General features: G+C 35.3%; 1 protein-coding gene and 1 non-coding gene across 2 annotated transcripts in view; one reads left to right on the forward strand and one right to left on the reverse strand.

The window, feature by feature from the left end:
• The window catches only part of ano3 (anoctamin 3), a 125510-nt gene that overhangs the window by 92161 nt on the left and 12399 nt on the right, over nt 1-20950 (reverse strand). The gene's annotated exons all lie outside the window — the stretch shown is intronic.
• On the forward strand, nt 6089-6161 carry trnar-acg (transfer RNA arginine (anticodon ACG)). The gene has a single exon. It is a non-coding gene; the product is annotated as a tRNA-Arg (tRNA).

Below are 20950 nucleotides of genomic sequence, written 5' to 3' on the forward strand. Positions count from 1 at the left end.
TAATTAAGATCCGCTCACATTTTGGATGCATCTTAAGTACTCAAAATTCAGCACAAGGCTCTTGAATCTCAAATGCTCAGCCCTAAAATATCTTCTTCCTGTAGCATCTTGGGATTGAGACTCATGAGAGAAATACTTTAGAATGAAACCTATTTTGCTGCATAAAAAAGTAGGTATTTACTTTTATTTGAAGATGATGTGAGTGGTGCTTGCGTGTGAACAACTCTCCAGAACTAAAACAGGGTGTTATCAGTCATTGTTTTCGGCATTTTGTTGTGCGGCTCTTGGAGTGTTCTGTTCATTTTCCGATCAAGATGCTTAATAATGTTAGCTAGTCATGACTGTTTCTCAAAATTGATGTAACATGGTTGCACTGCCATTGTTTAGTTCAACAATACAGAATTGTTATTACTGACATCATGCACAGGTGGCGGAGTAATAACTTCAAGGATTATAGTTAATTTCCATGAAACAATAGAAAACCATTCAAGTTTTAATCACCTTAACATGTAACATTTGGCAATTCCTGTTCACATTTGGCTTATTCAGTCAGCAGCTTTTTCTGATATGCTCATAACTCCAAAACACTGCTGTGACAACACTGGTGTCTAAGGGCTACTTCACTATGTTTGATCCCTGAAATTTTGCTGAACCATGTTAGTAACAACAGAACTTAGTGACCACAGTTGGCTCATCGTTTCGGCTCTCTCCTTCTGTAAATCTATGGACTTCTTTCTTATTTTTCCAATCTGATCTGTCTGAACTTTTTCACAAGATGTGAAATGCATACTGCCATGTACAGTATAACACAAAAGTTAGTACACCCCTGAAAATTACTCAACATACAGCCATTACTGTCAAAATAGCTGGCAACAAAAGTGAGTACACCCTAAGTGAACTTGTCCAAAGTGTCAATATTTAGTGTTAGCACCATTGTTATCTGGCATTGCCTTGATCATCCTGGGCATTGAATTGACCAGAGCTGCACAGGTTGTTGCTGGGATCCTCTTCCCCTCCTCACGGAGCTGCTGGATGTTAGACACATGGTGCTCCAAAACCTTAATCTTGAGGATGTCCCACAGGTGCTTAATAGGGTTCAGGTCTAGAGACGTTAGGGGTGGGAGAAAAAATCGATGCATCGATGCATCGCGATTCTCTCTTCAACGATTCTGAATCGATTCCTAATATTTCAGAATCGATTCTGAGCTTGTTTTTTTTTTCTGCATATGGCACGTGTGCGCGCTAGAGACGCGGCTGGCTACAGCGCACAGAATTTGCACTGTGAGACACGTGCGCATAATGCTTGACAGTGTGCTTCCATCCGCCGTGTTTTACTTTAGATATGCCTTCATTTCTGCCGTCTGGAATGCAAGAAACTGTTGCACTGACAGACTCACGTGCGCTTTGTGTTTGTTCGTCCTAAAGCTCAATTGCGGATGCGGTTAAAAGCACTTCCATTTTGGAATAGCTTCAAACGAAACTGTACACACAGTCAGTTATGTTTTCAGAGCAGGACAAAACATCTGATATATTGAAATAGATCTGTGCATCATTGGCGTTCCGTCCATATACAGTAAGCTGCTAATGCCCTGCATACTCAGGCTGTCAGAGAGAATGCGTTCACGTGTTAAATAATATAAACATGCTTATAAATGAATCCCTTATTTGAATCTTCTGGGCAAGCAGATTCTCCGCATCTACCTTGACTCCTCAGAATTGATGCGCATTCTGTTTTGCTGTCATGCGCGTGATTTCATTCGCGGGGTAAGCTGTCCGAGAAGCGCTCGCCCAAGCGGAAAAACGCGCTGTTGCTGCCAGATCCTGATTGCCAAAAATGTATTGTATTTTTGTATATTATATATAATATGTATATTTTCATAATTTCTCAACAATTCAAAAGTTTAAAGTCCACAGAAAAAAATAGCCTATATAAAATGTATATATATATTTAAAAATAATAATAAACAGGAAAAAGAGGAAATATTAAAATATGATTTCGTCTCTGATTTTATTGGTGTCTAAATAATGTAAAGATATTATTATTTTTGGTATTACTGGTGGTTTTAGCACTCAGCATATCTGGTAAATAAAAGTGTCACCTCTCGCCACTGCTGTGCATTAGTTTGAATGCAGCCTGTTAAAGCTGCCTGTCTATGATCTCATCAGTAATAATAAAATGGCAGTAATGCTGAGGAAAAAAGAAAAACTATTGTCTGTAAACTTTCGGATACCTGAAGAAAACTTATTTTAAATAAGTAATTGTTTTAAAAAGTACCTTGCTTACATAATTTAAAAAAATAAAGTAAAGTTGGCCCAAATTAAATTTGATATAAAACAAATATGAAAATGTAGCCATTTGCAGTACTATTGAAAACTGAGAATGTGTTCATCGTGATATTTAGTTGTTAATGAAAACAGTAATTAACTTGAATCTTGAAACCGGTGAAGATTGACACCTACTTTTACAGAGATTCCAACTATAAACAAAAAGCATAGAAACTGCAATTTTACATGTTTTTAAAATTGTAAAGTTGTATTTGCACAGCAGAAGAATTAATTGGGGGAAAAATGTAGATCAAGAATCGTTTTGGAATCGGATCGTGACTCCCAGAATCGGAATCGGATCGGATCGTGAAGTGCCTGAAGATTCCCACCCCTAAGAGACGTACTTGGCCACCCCATCATTTTCACCTTCAGCTTCCTCAGCAAGGCAGTTGTCATCTTGGTGGTGTGTTTGGGGCCGTTATCATGTCGTTCGGCCTAGTTTCTGGAGGAAGGCATCAGGTTCTTCTTCAGAATGTACAGTATATAATGGAATCGATGTTTCTCTCAATGAACTGCAGCTCCCCATGCAGCCCCAGACCATGATGCTACCACCACCATGTTTGACTGTAAGCAAGACACAATTTTCTTGGTACTCCTCACCAGGGTATCACCACACATGCTGGACACCATCTGAGCCAAACAAGTTTATCTTATAGTCTCATCAGACCACAGGACATGGTTTCAGTAAATCATATTCTTGGACAGGCTGTCTTCAGCAAACTGTTTGTGGGCTTTCTTGTGAACCAGCTTCAGATGAGGCTTCCTTCTGGGACGACACCTATGCAAACTGACTGGTTGCAGTGTGCAGCGTATGGTCTGAGCACTGACAAGCTGACCTTCTACTTCTGCAACGTTTAAAGCAATGCTGCCAGCTTGCATCTGTTTTTTGAAGCCAGGTTCTGCACCTGACGCACAGAACGAGTGCTCAACTTCGTTGATCGACCCTTGCAAGGCCTGTTCCAAATGGGACCCATCTTGGTAAACCTCTGTATGACCCTGACCACTGTAGTGTAACTCTGTTTCAGGGTGTTACTGAACCTCTAATAGCCTTGGCCATCTTTGTGGAGAGCAACAATCCTAATTCTCAAATCCTCAGAGAGTTCTTTGCCATTAATGCCATGTTGAACATCCAGTGGTCAGTATGAGAGAATTGTACTTAAAGTACCTAATTTTAACTGCTCTAATACAATATACAAAACTTTGTATGGTTCTGTCAAACAGACAAAAACATAAACATGATGAATAGGACATGTGGCTTTGCATGGATAAACAACATTATCACTGTGAGTGTACTCACTTTTGTTGCCAGGTATTTTGACAAAAATGACTGTATGTTGAGTTATTTTCAGAGGACAGTAAGTCTATACAGTAAGTAAGTGCTATACAAGCTGCACATTGACTACTCTAAAATATAAGTTTCATTTCTATAGTATTGTCCCTTGAGAAGATATACTAAAATGGTTGCTGAAATGTGAGGGGTGTACTCACTTATTGTAAATTTTTTGACATGTTTAAAGTGAACTGTCCACTGTGCTTAAGTGGTGCTAAAAGAGTGTTGTTTGTTTTCCCCCTGGAACAGATGAATGTACATATGGTACATTTTATGTGACGTTGGTTTTGTATCTTGTTTTTCAATCTTTCAGCTCTTTCATCGTGAGTCATGTTTTTTACAGGATTCGTACCCAAGGATTACGAATCCTAAATCCAATTTCAGTGCCGGCTGAGCTACCGAGCAAGATTGTTACGTTCGGAAAGTAAAATATATGAAGCTGTAATCATAACTGTGTACGGAAACGTTAACAGTTTCACGATAACCGCCTCGAGTGTTCATTTCTGTTGGAAACTGCAGTGATATGTGCTTATTGGTATGTATTTCGCATCTTGTGAAAAGGTTCCCACAGCTACATGTTCATCATGAAACCAGGTAGTATTTTACTGTTCATAAATCCTGAGATTAGAAATGCCAAAGCACTTCATATTTTAAGGCATCATTCATATTCACATGAATATTCGTATTTGCAAACGGTGGAGGAAAAGTTACACATAACAATGTAATTTAAAAAACCACTGTGGCAATACAGGACAAAAATGCACATACATGTTAATGAACACTTTTCAAGAAACAGCTTACTCTCCAGTAGAGAAAGGGAGCTTATTGGATTTTTATTACCACAAAAAAAAAAAAAAAAAAAAAAAAAAAAAAAAAAACTCAAGATGTAATTAATCCTGGGTTGCCAGATTTTGAGATTTCACACTGAACATAGACCGAACATAGACCGAACACAGCATGAAAGTGTCTGAGATTGTACAAAACACATGAATGTTTAATGAGATAAGCACTGAGGCAGTTTATGATTGATTGTCTGTTGCAAAACAACTCAACATTCTGGCACAGCATTGTATCCTACAGCACAGATTTTGATCAGTAAAATCAGTGTTAGGCCTTCTCTCTACCAGGGTTTCAACAGTGATAAGTCCCTTTTAAAATTAGTCTACAGTGTGGAATTCTGTTTAACTCATAGTTAAAACTGAGGTTTACCCAGAACTTACAGGGGAAGCATATATGCTTGCAAAGACTTTTTATAAAATAACCCCATTTTAGACAAATTTTGAGGCAGAATTGTATGTATCCTTTGACAATTCCAGAAGTTATTGAGCACAAATAAATTAGTGTTGTCAATTGATTAAAAAAATATAAAGTGAAAAAGTAGTTGCACACTTTTTCTGAAATTAATCGCCATTAATTACGATTTATCCCACCTAAAATTAAGGTTTTAAATTATACTTTTATATTGCAATAATTTCACATTCAATCTTCAAAGTAATGTAGAAAGAACATAAAGTATATTTTTAGTATTTGTTTAATGTCATATTATTTTAATGACTGAAGGCAAGTATCACTGATACCAACTGATTTTGTTCCTAATATTTAACCACTGACATTTATTATACTTTAAAAAATAACTTCTAACTAAAGGGAACTTAAAACTATCTTCATTTAAAACCATTATAATAAATGTCATTTACCTGTGCCCTTCAGCAAGAAAATATAGCCTAATTTAAATAAAGTTATCAAATATTAAATTCTAAATTAAATAAAACTACATAGCTACATACAAGTTATTGATTTCCTCTTTTTATTTTGTTCTTTGATTAACAGACATCACAGCAGCTGGTTATTAGGATATTTCGGCTGTTGTAACTTTAAAAGCTGCCGCTGCTGAACTTCATGTCTTAACTGATGGTAACTGCTTAAATTGTGTTAAATATTTTTATTGTGTTAAAATGAAAAAAAAAAAAAAAAAAAAAAAAAATTGCTTGTGTCAATGCTCTTTTTAATTTTGACACCACTAAAATAAATCCAACATGATGGATGAGGCACACAAAATGTTGATATGTATTAATTAGCCATGTGGAAAACTATTTTCAAATCAGTAATTTAACTTGTGCTTTACACTTATGCTTGGCTATAGCACTTTAATTTAGTCCTGTTTCTGAATCATGTACATACTTATAGCAATTACAACTAGATAAAAACTTGGCTTGAAAAAGCCTGATCAGAAAGTGTGAAAAATTGTAAATGTTTTAAAAAGTTTTTAGAAATGTATGGTTTTCAGTCCGAAAAAGATTTAAGTTTAAAGTAGTTTTGAAGGCAGTGCAGTCTGTCAGATGGATGGATGGATAAATGGATAGATATCATGTTTTATATAACAACTTATTTAGCATGTTACTAGCATGTAGCTAGCATTATTAACAAGTTATCGGGCCAGTGGCGCAATGGATAACGCGTCTGACTACGGATCAGAAGATTCTAGGTTCGACTCCTGGCTGGCTCAATTCTTTGGGGGCAGCCGTGGCCTAATGGTTAGAGATTCGGACTTGTAACCCAAAGGTTGCAGGTTCGAGTCTCAGGTCCGGCAGGGATTGTAGGTGGGGGGAGTGAATGTACAGCACTCTCTCCACCCTCAATACCACGACTGAGGTGAGTCCCTTGAGCAAGGCACCGATCCCCCAACTGCTCCCCGGGCGCCGCAGCAATGGCTGCCCACTGCTCCGGGTGTGTGTTCACGGTGTGTGTGTGTTCACTACTGTGTGTGTGCACTTGGATGGGTTAAATGCAGAGCACAAATTCCTTGTATGGGTCACCATACTTGGCCTCACTCACCCCCTTTCCTTTAAGTTACTAGCATGTTGCTAGCATGATTAGCATGTTGTTAGGATGTTTCTAGCATTTTTCTAACATGATTAACATGTCAATAGTGTTGCTAGATTTTTTATATCATGTTGTTAGCATCATTACCATGTTGCTACCATGTTTATAGCATGATTAGCAAAGGCACTAGCATGTTTCTAACATGATTAGCATGTTGTTAGCATGTGTCTAGCATGTTTTTAACATGATTAGCATGTTACTAGCATGTAGCTATCATGAATAGAATGTTGTTAGCATGATGTTAGCATTACTATCATGATTAGCAAGTTACTAGCATGATTAGCATGTTGTTAGCATGTTTCTAGCATGATTAACATGTTGTCTAACATGATTAACAAGTTATTAGCATGTTACTAGCATGATTAACAAGTTACTAGCATGTTGCTAGCATGATTAGCATGTTGTTAGGATGTTTCTAGCCTGATTATCATGTCAGTAACATGATTCTAGCTGCTAGGCTTGGTTCGATAGATCTGGGCTGAGTTTGTAGTTTGTAGAGTTAAAGCTCTAGGAGGAGCAGCAGTCAGAAATTTTAGTCTCAGAAGAATAATAATAACTATAACTTTAAAGGAACACTCCACTTTTTTGGAAATTGGCTCATTCTCCAACTCCCCCCGAGTTAATAAGATGAGTTTTACCGTTTTGAAATCCATTCAGCCGTTCTCCTGTTCTGGCGATATCACTTTTAGCATAGCTTAGCATAGATCATTGAATCCTATTAGACCAATAGCATCGAGTTCAAAAATGACCAACGAGTTTCGATATTTGTCCTATTTAAAACTTGACTCTTCTGTAGTTATATCGTGCACTAAGACCGGTGGAAATGCAAAGCTGCGATTTTGTAGGCCGATAAAATCAGGAACTACACTCCCATTCCGGCATAATAGTCAAGGAAGTTTGCTGCCAAAACAGGTGCAGTAATATCACGCAGCACAACGTGACCAACTGCATGCACAGGGAGCGTTCCTCGTTGGCAGTTACCTAGCTGGGAACTAATTTCAGGCCCTGTGTGATATTACTCCGCCTGCTTCAGCCTTATTACGGCAGCAAACTTCCTTGACTATTACGCCGGAATGGGAGTGTAGTTCCTAATTTTATCGGCCTAGAAAATCACAGCTTTACATTTTCCGCCGGTATTAGTACACGATATAACTACAGAAGAGTCAAGTTTTAAATAGGACAAATATCGAAACTCGTTGGTCATTTTTGAACTTGATGCTATTGGTCTCATAGGATTCAATGATCTATGCTAAGCTATGCTAAAAATGATATCGGCAGAACAGGAGAACGGCTGAATGGATTTCAAAACAGTAAAACTCAACTTAGAAAAAATCAAGAATTAGCCTATTTCCAAAAAATGTGGAGTGTTCCTTTAATAATTAGCTACTAACCCTAAACCTGCCTCTAAACCTAAACGTAACCCATTGTAATTACATTGCACCACCCACTACTTTCTTGGGTAAGTACACATACTGTAAAATAAAGTATAACGCATGCTTGAATACACTGAAAGTCATTTTTGGATATAAGTGTCTGGTAAATCGATAAACACATTGTAAATGTAAAAATTGAGGCATACTGCCTGTAACGCTCATAAACAATTTTTGGACATATTCACAACACATTTGCATACTTCATAACTGAAGGTTTTAATCAGACAGGCTTGTGTGGATGAGCATTTCCTCCATATATGCCTAGTCGGTACGAGTGCCGCATAGTAAAATTTCGATTTCTCATTTACACACATGTTCTGCTGAAATAGGTTTGTGTGTGTCGCTCCCTCATCAAAATCTATGTAATATCTGCACATTGTCTGTAGAGATGCATCTCCACTGCCCAGATTCATTACGCTCCACAACAACAGCACAGCTCCCCACAGGCAGAGAAAATAAGACATACCATTAACTAAACGCAGACTAATTATCTCCTCCGCTTTATCTCGGTTTGGAGATTTCTGTGCAAGAGAAGAGCAGATGGCGCTATGGGCAGCATGTGCCACATTGATGATAACACATAAAAACAGCCACTAAACATTAGTACTCTTTCTACGAGGCTCAAATTCCAATTGTTGTAGTGTAGATCATTTCCTAATACTGCACTTGTGAGAAGTGCAGTATACATATTTGGGTATTTTAAACTCAGCATTAAACAGCATTCACAACCCTTGTAAAAGAAATGCATATATGTTAAATATAAAATAAAATATATACACTACCAGTCAAAAGTTTTAATGCTTTTTAAAGAAGTCTCATCAGCACTAAGTCTGCATTTATTTAATCCAAAGTACAGCAAACATAGTAAAGTTTTAAAATATTTTTACTATTTTTTTTTTAGAATTTGTTCAGGTTTCTTTGATGAATAGAAAATTCAGAAGAACATCACTTATCTGAAATCTGATATCTTTTGTAACATTATAAATGTCTTTTATCATCACTTTTAATCAATTTAAAGCATTCTTGCTAAATATATATATATATTTCTATGATTTCTATAATCCTGAAAAAAGTTATAATATTAATAAATTGATAAATATTTAAATATTTATAACAATAATAATAATACATGTTTTTTGAGAATCAAATCCGCATATTAGAATGATTTCTGAATCATGATGTGACACTGAAGACTGGAGATATGACGCTAAAAATTTACCTTTGATCACAAAATAAACTACACTTTATAATATATTCAAATAGAAAACAGTTACTTTAAATAGTAAAAATATTTTTAAATTGTTCTGTTTTTGCTTTGTATCAAATAAATGCAGGCTTGGTGAGCAGAAGAGACTTTGAAAAACATTTTAAAAAATCTTACTGTTCAAAAGCGTTTGACTGGTAGTGTGTATATATAAAGGTCTTGCTTTTCATGTTGGCATATAACTGAGACAGACATCCTACATGTCTGCACATGCTGTTGTAGGAGCAGGTGGTTCTGGTGAACTCATTGTGTAGGTTTATATAAATATATAAAGACCTATTTGGTCTAGATTTTAATCCAGCTCTGAGCTCATACTGGTTTGTCAGGAAAGGAAACATAATCCTATGCTTAATAGATGTATGTGAGGGTTAAAGTGATAAATTAAATAAAAATGACCAATTTCAATGTGCAACACTAAATATTATAGAAAGACCGTAATGCAAAGGAACAGAGGAAGAGAGATAGAGTGCGATGTGTGTATTGGTTGGATTCAGTCCAGTCTGTTAGCGCTGCTGTTCTGTGTAATCTACCAAGCACATCTCCACCACCAATTGAAAACGTGAGAGAAAGAACTGACATAATAAATGTTCCCATAGAAAACAAACACTGCTGTCCGTGCAGCGCCAGTGCTCGCTGTGCCAGGGGCGAAAAATCTGCAATCCTGGATTTATCCAGAGAGGCAAAGCCAATAGGACCTTGTGACTGAGTGAGATTATGAGCATGTGTGTTTGTGTGTGTTCCTGCTGCACGCTCACACACGTGCCCCGTCTGGACAGTTTGATTCTTGACCTCAAACCTGCGTTTCACCAAAATATTAAAGATAAAGAGGTACTCTAAACAGATCAAGAGTCCTGTCGCATGTATTCCAAGTTCAGATGTGTGCTTTCAATACTAATTTTTATACAACACACTGTTGTGTGTTCCTGCACCTGTTGTGTGTGTTTAAAAAATATAAGAGAATGACAACAACTTAATTACAGATTTAAAAGTGAGTACACCCTTCCCATTTCAGCAACCATTTTAGTATATCTTCTCAAGGGACAATACTATAGAAATGAAAGTTGGATATATTTTAGATTAGTCAATGTTCAGCTTGTATAGCAGTATAGATTTACTGTCCTCTGAAAATAACTCAACATACAGCCATTATTGTCAAAATAGCTGGCAACAAAAGTGAGTACCTAAGTGAACTTGTCCAAAGTGTCAGTATATTGTGTTCCCAGCTCACAATTTTTTGTTTTAACAATGTTCCGAGAATATTATGGTATTGTTTTCAGTGGCAAGTTTTTATTGATAACATTGTTAAAACATTATCCCCTCAACATTTTAATATTGATTTCATTGGGAAGCTTTCCAATGGACATTGAATGTGGACTCTAATGTTGCTCAGATGTCAAAGCAACATGGCTGCTCATGCAGCCCCAGACCATGATGCTACCACCACCATGCTTGACTGTAGGAAAGACACAATTTTCTTGGTCTTGGTCTCATCAGACCACAGGACATGGTTCCAGTAATTCATGCTCTTGGACAGGTTGTCTTCAGCAAACTGTTTGTGGGCTTTCTTGTGAGCCAGCTTCAGATGAGGCTTTAGACGACGCCTATGCAAACTGACTTGTTGCAGTGTGCGGCGTATGGTCTGAGCACTGACAAGCTGACCTTCTACTTCTGCAACCTTTAAAGCAATGCTGGCAGCACTCATGTGTCTGTTTTTTGAAGCCAGGTTCTGCACCTGATGCACAAACCGAGTGCTCAACTCCGTTGATCGATCTTTGCGAGGCCTGTTCCGAATGAAACCCATCTTGGAAAGCCTCTGTATGACCCTGACCACTGTAGTGTAACTCAGTTTCAGGGTGTTACTGAACCTCTAATAGTCTTGACCATCTTTGTGGAGAGCAACAATCCTAATTCTCAAATCCTCAGAGAGTTGTTTGCCATGAGATGCCATGTTGAACATCTAGTGGTCAGTATGAGAGAATTGTACTTAAAGCACCTAATTTTAACTGCTCTAATACAAGATACACAACTTTGTATGGTTCTGTCAAGCAGACAAAAACATAAACATGATGAATAGGACATGTGGCTTTGCATGGTTAAACAACATACTGCTGTTATCACTGCTGTTGCCAGCTATTTTGACAATAATAGCTGTATGTTGAGTTATTTTCAGAGGACAGTAAATCTATACTGCTATATAAGCTGCACATTGAATACTCTAAATATATATCCAAGTTTCATTTCTATAGTATTGTCCCTTGAGAAGATATAGTAAACTGGTTGCTGAAATGTGAGGGGATACTGTACATTTCACTTTTTTTGACTTTGGCTTGCTTACTTTTCCACACCAATATACATTTAAAATAAGCTTCTACTCAGGCAAATTATGACCCTAGATAATTATACTGCATATAAATATATCAAGATGACTCACTTATAAAAAACAGTTTAACGTTTAGGTGTTTTGTAATTTATGCATTAGACCTACTGACTGCAATACATACCAATGATTTCTCAGCTGCACACTTACAATATTATAAGAGACCACTGGCAAAAGACTGACTGTGCATGCCTAATGTGTAGAATACCTCAGAGAATACTGCTTGAATACTGTATCACATAATGTAAATACTGTATCCCATAATGCAATGTGCTTGCATTTCAAATTGTGACTAATGAACTGGACCTGATCTCAACCTTGACTGAGATCAGAATCTCCTTTATAGCATGTGTGATTTGTAAAAATTGTGTATACTGTGCAGTGTTCAGGGAGCAGTACACTAGTCTTTTGTTCTGAATATGTGAGCTTGCATTTTTTACATGCACTCTCAGAAGAAAAGGTACAAAATATGTCAACGTTGTACCTACTGGGCCCATATTGATACCTTAAATGTTCAAAAGTGTAATGTAGCATATGTATATATGCAATATATGTTGCACTGCCTTTGATATACAGTCAAACCAAAACGTATTCAGACTCTATCAACATTTCTCACATTATAACAGTCTATTCACTATAGTTAAAAAGAGTTAAAGTGTGTCAGAACAAATTCATCTTGATAATGTCAGATAGTATAATTCATGCGCTTGGTTGTCTTCAGCAAACTGTTTTCTTGTGAGCCAGCTTCAGATGAGGCTACTGTCTGGGACGACGCCTATGCAAACTGACTTGTTGAAGTGTGTGGCGTATTTTACACAACTATCAATACTTTTGTTGACCAGTTACCAAGTAATGCTTAATTTTGTTTAGTCTGTAGTGAATTAAAAAGTTGCATTAGCAATTACAGAAAAAAAAACACTTAAGCAAAACATGGTCAGGTCAATGTGTCTGAATATTTTTTGGTCCCAAATGTTTATCAAATTTATTTACAGTCCACTGTATGGGTGTAAAATGTCACAGTTTACTTTATTTTGCTATCCTCACTTACATAAATTAACTATAGTATCAAAAAATTATATCTGGTGTCTGAATAATTTTTGGTTTGTCTGTATGATGATTTAATCATACATCAAAGGCAGTGACCCAAAGCTGTTATCGACAGACTTCATGAAATTCAGCCAAATGCCACACGAGGACAGTTGTTCAGTAAATTGAACAAATGTTCAAAGCCGAGTTAAGACCTAGAATATGGCTAGACTGCGATTGAGGGCATTATTTGTATTCCACTGTAACCAAAAAAAGGAAAAAAGAAAGATGCGCTGCTATCTTAAAAGTAGCTGAAAAGGCATTTAGAAAACAGTTTAAAACAAGAAAAAAAGCAAGTTGAAATAAAGAGCTTCCCTAGCTTGAGGAAAACGAGAGAGCGAAAAGAGTGAAGGAAATGAGGTCAGTGGGTTTGCCCGTCTTCCCTATCTGAAAACCTTGCATAATTCATCTCTGGTTCCCCACCGCTATCGGCACACAGGAGTTTTACATTGCCCTGCCCCACTAACGGATGCTTTTTATAGATCAGAGAGGCAGAGTGGGCTGGGTAACTCTACACCCCTCTCAGAGCCAGTCTTTACGGGACGTTAAGGGGCTGCTGGCTGACGATCAGATGCGGCTGGATTTAGAGGAGCTCGACTGAGGCTTTTTCAAACGCACGTGATTTACAGCAGCTAGACTGATTCTGTGATATTGTTAGAAAAGTGCAATGCAGCCTAAATTATTTGTGAGTTTAATAAATTCAATTTCCATCAGCCTGGACTGCAACTTTGGTCTCAACACAAAGCGAAAAAGTGGGTAGCATGAGCAAATTCATATCACTGTAATGGTAAATCACAAAAACACAACACCTTTAATACACTGCAAAAAAAAAGGCTTATCTTACTTAGTATTTTTGTCTTGTTTCTATTCAAAATATCTAAAGTTCTTAAATTAAGATGCATTTACTAGATAAGCAAAATGACAAGAGATTTAGTCTTGTTTCCAGAAGAGAAGAAAAAAAAAAGTAAGTGCAGTTTGCTTAAAATAAGTACATTTATTTGCCACTGAGGTAAGTAAAATACTCTTGATTAAGAATATTTTACTTACCTCACTGGCAGATAATTGTACTTGTTTCCAGGGGGAAAAGCTAAATTAAATACATTTTGCTTAAAACAAGACTAAATATCTTATGTCCTTCTGCTTACCCTTACCGAAAAGAAGTATACTTCAAGTTTATTTTATTAAGTATACTTAAGTAAAGTGCAAGTATACTTTATGTAGTAAGTATACAAATATCAGTGTACTAGTAGTATGTTTTTAAGTGTACTATTTTATGTTTTTAGTTTGTACTGCAAGTATACTAAAATTGAACTTACAGGTATACTGATAGTTTACTAATTAAATACTATTGTATGCATTTATTAAATATATTTGTATGCATTTTTAGTACACTTTGAAGTATAGTCTCAGTAAACGACTATTTTAGTTGTTTTATACTGCAAGTATACTCGTAAGTTTTCTTTAAGTGAACTTTACATCATACTTTAAGTATACTACTATGTCCCTTTTTAGGTATTAATTTGTATATATTTTGTTATATGAATATCTGAACATACAAAACATTAAAAGAAAGAACAGAGCATCTGCTTGTAAACAAAAATATTTTATTCTAGCTTCATGCATTCTTTTTTATAAACACTTGAATGTGGGTAAGTTTCATAAATAAATAAATAAATAACATTATGAACAAAAAGCTAAAAAAATTATATTCATGATAATCAAAACGTAGATGGAGTTGATCAACACCCCAAAGCTTGACAGTCATTATTACCTCTTCATGGGTCAACATTTTATTCCATAACGTTTTTCCATATCTATGGTTTTGATGCTGTTTTATGTCTGATGATTGTGTTAGATTACATGTGGAAGCATCTGTTGTTTCGGTTTCTTCATCACTTGTGTTTTGGAAATTCTGTACAGAAGATGTGTAATAGCACCCCTAGCGTATAACAATGAAAACACAGATTCTCAGAGCACAAGTATAGCTCAAATATATTTAGATTTTTTTTTAGAAGTATAAGTCAAGTATATTTAAATGTCACTTGAAGTATAATTCTGAGAAGTATAAAAAGCACATTTCTAAAAAAGTACATAAAAAGTAGACTGAAAGCATACTTTCCTATTTTAAGTTTAAAAGAAGTATACTAATAGCAGACTTGAATAAACTTTTTCGTAAGGGTATCTAGTAAATGCATCTTATTTATTACATTTTGACTAAAACAAGACAAAAATACTAAGTAAGATAAGCCTTTTTTGCAGTGTAATCATGCAGTAAATATGCACAGAACAACCACCATTTATAGGCAAAAAAACACAGAAGCGTTTTTATACATATTTTAGCCAGAAGCAATGGTTGGATGTTAGGATGTTCACTGCAAAAAATGTTTTTCTTACTTGGATTTTTTTGTCTTGTTTCCAGCCAAAATATAAAAAATATTCTTAAATCAAGAAGAATTTTCTAGACGAGTAAAAATTATTGTCTTGTTTTCAGAGATGAGTCAACATGAAGTTGCGTGAAACAAGCAAAATAATCTGCCAATGGGGTAAGAAAAAATATCTTGTTTTCTGTTTAAAATAAGATTTGTTTGCTTACCCTATTGGCAGATTATTTAGCTTGTTCTAAGCAAAAACTCACTTAATTTTGACTAATTTTTACTTGTCTAAAAAAATTCTTCTCGATTTAAGAATTTTTAGATATTTTGGCTGGAAACAAGACAAAAAATTTAAGTAAGAACATTTTTTTGCATTGTTAGGCGTCATGTGGATTACTTGTGGATTATTGTGATGTTTTTTGTCAGCTGTTTAGACTCTCATTCTGACGGCACCCATTCACTGCAACGGCATCCACTGGCAAGCAAGTGCTGGAATCGTACATTTCTCCAAATCTGATGAAGAAACAATCTCATCTACATCCTGAAAGTAAATTTTCAACAAATTGAAATTTCTGCGTCAAATTCGCTCTTAAAAATAAAGGTGCTTCACGATGCCATAGAAGAACCATGAAGAACCTTAAACATCTGAAGAATCTTTCTGTTTCACAAAAGGTTCTTTGTTGCAAAAGAGGTTTTTCAGATTATAAAAAGGTAAGAAAGTAATGGTTCCTTAAAGAACCTTTGACTGAATGGTTCTTCTATGGCATCGCTTGAAGAACCTTTTGAAGCATCTTTATTTTTAGAGTGTATTTCTTTAAAAACTGTCAAACTGCCAAAACATTTTTTAGGTATTGTTTTTGCATGTTGTGTTTTTATCCCCTACAGAACTGAAATCTCTTTGTTTGTCAATCACACTGGCCTTTACCGAATAAGTTAGCGTGTTACTAACAGATGGCACATTTCCAGAGCTTAACTGTTCAGCACAGAATTACAGAAGCCAGTCAGTGACGTGCTAAAACATAAAGACAGGAGATTACAGTATCCCTCCCTCTCCTCTCTTCAAACGTCAAACAATGCCATAGTGTCTCCTGTACATAAACACATACAAACTGAATGTCTACTCTTGTGTGTTCTTGCTAAATAAGTATTGTTTTGCTGAACAGACATAGCTAATAATTAAACAATTTATTACACATAGAAAATGAATAGCACTTAAAACAATATAAAATACCTGAGTAACATGAGTCCCTTGTTTGTCCTGAACAGGTTCAAACAGTCACTGATGCTTCAGAAGGAAATGCAATGCATTAAACTTATTGAATTTAAAGATCAGGGTAAATTTTACTTATTTTGTCTTCTGGGAAACATGTAAGTATCTTCTGTAGCTTCTGAAGGTCAGTACTAAATGAAAATATATAATATTTAGGTAAAATAAGAAAAATGCACACATATTCATTCTGTTCAAAAGTTTTCACCCCCGGGCCTTAATGCATTGTTTTCCGTTCTGGAGCATCAGTGAGTGTTTGATCCTTCTGTAATAGTTGCATATGAGTCCCTCAGTTGTCCTCAGTGTGAAAAGATGGATCTCAAAACCATACAGTCATTGCTGGAAAGGTTAAAATATACTAAAATGCTGAAAAACCAAAGAATTTGTGGGACTTGAAACAGCTGTGAACCGTTCAGGTAACAACACAGTGTTAAGAATCAAGGGGATGAAAACTTTTGAACGGGGTCAATTTTATAAATTTAACTATTATTTTCTCTTGTGCTCTATATGTAAACATCTTCTATGTGAAATATCATATTCAGGTCAGTACTAAATACAAAATAACATGCATTGTGTATGATTCCTCTTATTTTGGTCAAATAATTGATTCAGATTCTGCAAATTAAATATTATTTTGAACTGAATAAAACCAGTTAATATATTGTAGATGTTACGGTTATAGATTTTTGAGGTTACCTTTTTTTTTTTTTTTACATTGTTAACACTAAACAGGCAAAGCTGTTTTGATACATGGTAAAAAAAAAAAAAAAAAAAAAAAACATTTTATAACACCTTTATTACTCTTCAAGATGTTTTGCAGAGAAAAAAAGAAACTATTTAGCAGCATTATAGTCAAAAAGGTGAACAAGTTTTATAAAAGATGTCCAAAAGAAAAAGAAAAGTGTTCATGCTGAATTTTAAATGCTTTTAATCTCCCTGGATACAAAGATTTATTATTTATTTTTTGCAGAAACAATTTACACTTAGTTTTTATCACTAAGAAACATGTTAACAAGGTCAGAGAATCAATTTCTGTTTTAATCTTGGCATTCACGCGACTTTTGAGCAAGTAATTCCCATGACGTTCCTAGTGGTACGATTTCACAAACAGCAAATTGTGGTTCTGTATAAAAATTTCCTGAATGCTTGACGTTTTCCATTTTAATAATTTCCACTAACTTCCAGCCATGATAGCAAATCTTTCATTCATTGATTTATAAAAGCACCTGTTAGTTCAACACATTTTTGATTGACAATCACAGGTCACAGGTTGTTGTCTTAAATAATCAATCCATTGGTCTGTCTGGGTGTCCGTGATCCACAGCGATACTCTTCCCCATCTGTGCGTTATGTAACATGACAGGTGGCAAGTCTGTGGCCCATGGGTTGTTGTGCAACACAAACACTCTTGCTTTGACACAGAAAAAGATAAATTCACAGCTCCCCTGTGGAGCAAGCCATGCTTCTCTGAAAGTGGGTCCTCTCTTTTTAGCCGAGGTGGGTAGAGTACCCAAAATCTGTACTCAAGTGAAAGTAGAAGTACTTATGGAAATATTTACTCAAGTAAGAGTAAAATTAACAATCTCAATAGTTACTTGAGGAAGAGTAACAGCTGTACACAAAGAAGCATTAACGCAGTTTTATCAGGCATGAAATTAAAATGCCAACGTTGTCGGTAACGGATGAATGTAGCGAAGTAAAAGTAAAGTTTTTTCACTATAAATGTACTTGAGTAAGAGTAAAAGTACCTATCTTTAAATATACTCTAAAAGTACTAGTAACCCAAAAATTTACTCAAGTAAATGTAACGAAGTAAATGTAATTCGTTACTACCCACCTCTGCTTTTTAGCAACCCATACCTAGTTTAACAACTCACCTGTCCTGTCTATTGCATCTTGAGCATACATACATTCATGAGAGCCAGAGCTGAATGTGCTACCAAGCACAGAAATGTTGATATCGTCAGCCTCCTACTAACTCGCAATAACTGGAGAGTTGCCCATGTGGCAGGAAGTGCTTGTGTCTGGCCAATCTGTTTGTGCTACACCCTGTGTTAACTAACCGCTTGCTTTTCGATTACAAATTTCTGTCCGGAAATCATCTAGGAGAAGTTTATCCATATGGCGTGGTTTCTTTAACAGTGAAATCTTTATTATGGCTTCCCGTCTTTGTTTCCAAAGAGGATTCTGTTGCTTGCTGCTCGTATTCTGTAGTGATGCATATAAATGATCACCGCCGCTGAGGCATATATCAGTTTATTGCTTTGGGATATTGTGCTGGTTGGAATTGATTTTTGTGCTCCACTGAGTCTTCAAAAGCTTGAAGATGTCAGTAATGAAGCTATTTTACATCTCATGGCAGCAGCTGAGAAATGTTGGTTGTTTGGCATAGGTTGGTTTCAGATCTCATTTCTTCTTCTTATCACATTCCTCATGTCTCTACCACATGTGGCTCCTCTTGAATGAAAGTGTGTTGCTCTCTAATTCTGGCTGATTGTTGGTTTAGTTGTCAGATCTCATCAGTTTGGGTTTTAATAGTCCAGCTTTCACCAGACTACCCTTAAAATAAGTTTATTCAAGTGTGCTGTTAGTATACTTCTTTTACCCCTGTGGTTGTGTTCGGGTCAAATTGTCCCAGAAAAGATTTTCTTTTTCTCGTAAATACTAGTTAACATATCACACTGGACTCACAAGGTATAAGTAATTTTTAGATTTAACTTTTCGTAATTTTTTGTGGGATTTATTTCAATTAGTCACACTTGTGGTGTTCCCGGGTCAAAAATGACCGGACTTCAAACAATTGCTTATAAATCTTTCCTTATGCTATATTATCACCAAATATTGGATTCAATCTATTTGTCAACTTGTTTTCTTTCATTTAGGACTGGTTTTGTGTTTCTATTTGCATCTGATTAATTGTAGGCCTCATTTATCTGAGAGTGGGTACCTTGTTTTTTGAGTGAAAAAAATCATTTTTTATGAATAATTTTCACAATATTACACAAAAAAAAATTGCACTCTTTATCACACTAGTGTGCTTTAATGTTTATTCAGGAAGTTTGCTTCTAGAAGTTTTTATTTTGCACAAAATTGCTAAAAGTCACACTTGTGGTGTTCCCGGGTCAAAAATTACCAGACTCCAAACAACTGCTTATAAATCTCTCATTATGCTATATTATCAGCAAATATTGGATTCAATCTTTTTTGCAACTTTTCTTTCATTTAGGACTGGTTTTGTGTTTCTATTTGCATCTGAATAATCGTAGGCCTCCTTATCTGAGAGAGGGTACCTAATTTTTTGAGTGAAAAAAATTAATTTTATAAATAATTTTCACAATATTACACAAAAAATTGTAAACATTTGCACTGTTTATCACACTAATGTGCTTTAATGTTTATTCAGGAAGTTTGCTTCTAAATGCTTTTATTTTGTACAAAATTGCAAAAAGTCACACTTGTGGTGTTCCCGGTCAAAAATGACCAGACTCCAAACAATTGCTTATCAATCTCTCATTATGCTTTATTATCACCAAATATTGGATTCATTCTTTTGTCAACTTGTTTTTTTTCATTTAAGACTGGTTTTGTGTTTCTATTTGCATCTGATTAATAGTAGGCCTCATTTATCTGAGAGTAGGTGCCTCATTTTTTGAGTGAAAAAATCATTTTTAATGAATAATTTGCACTGTTTATCACACTAGTGTGCTTTAATGTTTAATCAGGAAGTCTAAATGCTTTTATTTTATACAAAATTGCAAAAACACTTGTGGTGGACTCCAAACAATTGCTTATAACTCTCATTTTATTATCACAGAATATTGGATTTAATCTTTTTGTCAACTTGTTTTCTTTCATTTAGAAACTAAACTTCCTGATTAAACATTAAAGCACACTAGCGTGAGAAACAGTTCATTTTTTTTATAATTTTTTACCTTATATTGTGAAAATTATTCATACAAAATGCTTTTTTTTACTCACAAAATGGGGTACCTACTCTTAGGCATTTTTTTTCCACTCAACACAAAAAGAATGAATCCAATATTAGGTGATAATATAGCATAATGGGAGATTTATAAGCAGTTGTTTGGTGTCCGGTCATTTTTGATGGGGAACATCAAAGGTGTGACAGGAATCCGAACACAATCAGAGGGTTAAAAAAAGGAAACTTTTCAGAATCTTTTTAGGCTTCTTTGTATGTACATTTTAGAAATTGGCTTTATCTACTTCTCAGAAATATACTTAAAATGACATTTAAGTATACTTGACTTATCCTTAGAAAAAGTCTAAATATATTTGAGCTATACTTGTGCTCCTAGAATGTGTGTTTTCATTGTTATACGGTAAACGGCACTATTACACATCTTCTGTACAGAATTTCCAAAAAAACACAAGTAAAGAAGAAACTGAAACAACAGATGCTTCCACATGTAATCAAACACAATCATCAGACATAAAACAGTAATGTTATGTTGACCAATGACGAGGTAATAATGACTGTCAAGCTGTGGGATGTTGATTGACAGCATCTACATTTTGATTATAGCATTCTGCATCCAATTCATAGTCTTTTTTTTTTTTTTAGGTAAACAAAATAAATACAAATTAATACCTAA

Source organism: Garra rufa, chromosome 25 (genome assembly GCF_049309525.1).
Source record: "Garra rufa chromosome 25, GarRuf1.0, whole genome shotgun sequence".
In the NCBI taxonomy this organism is placed as follows: Eukaryota; Metazoa; Chordata; class Actinopteri; order Cypriniformes; family Cyprinidae; genus Garra; species Garra rufa.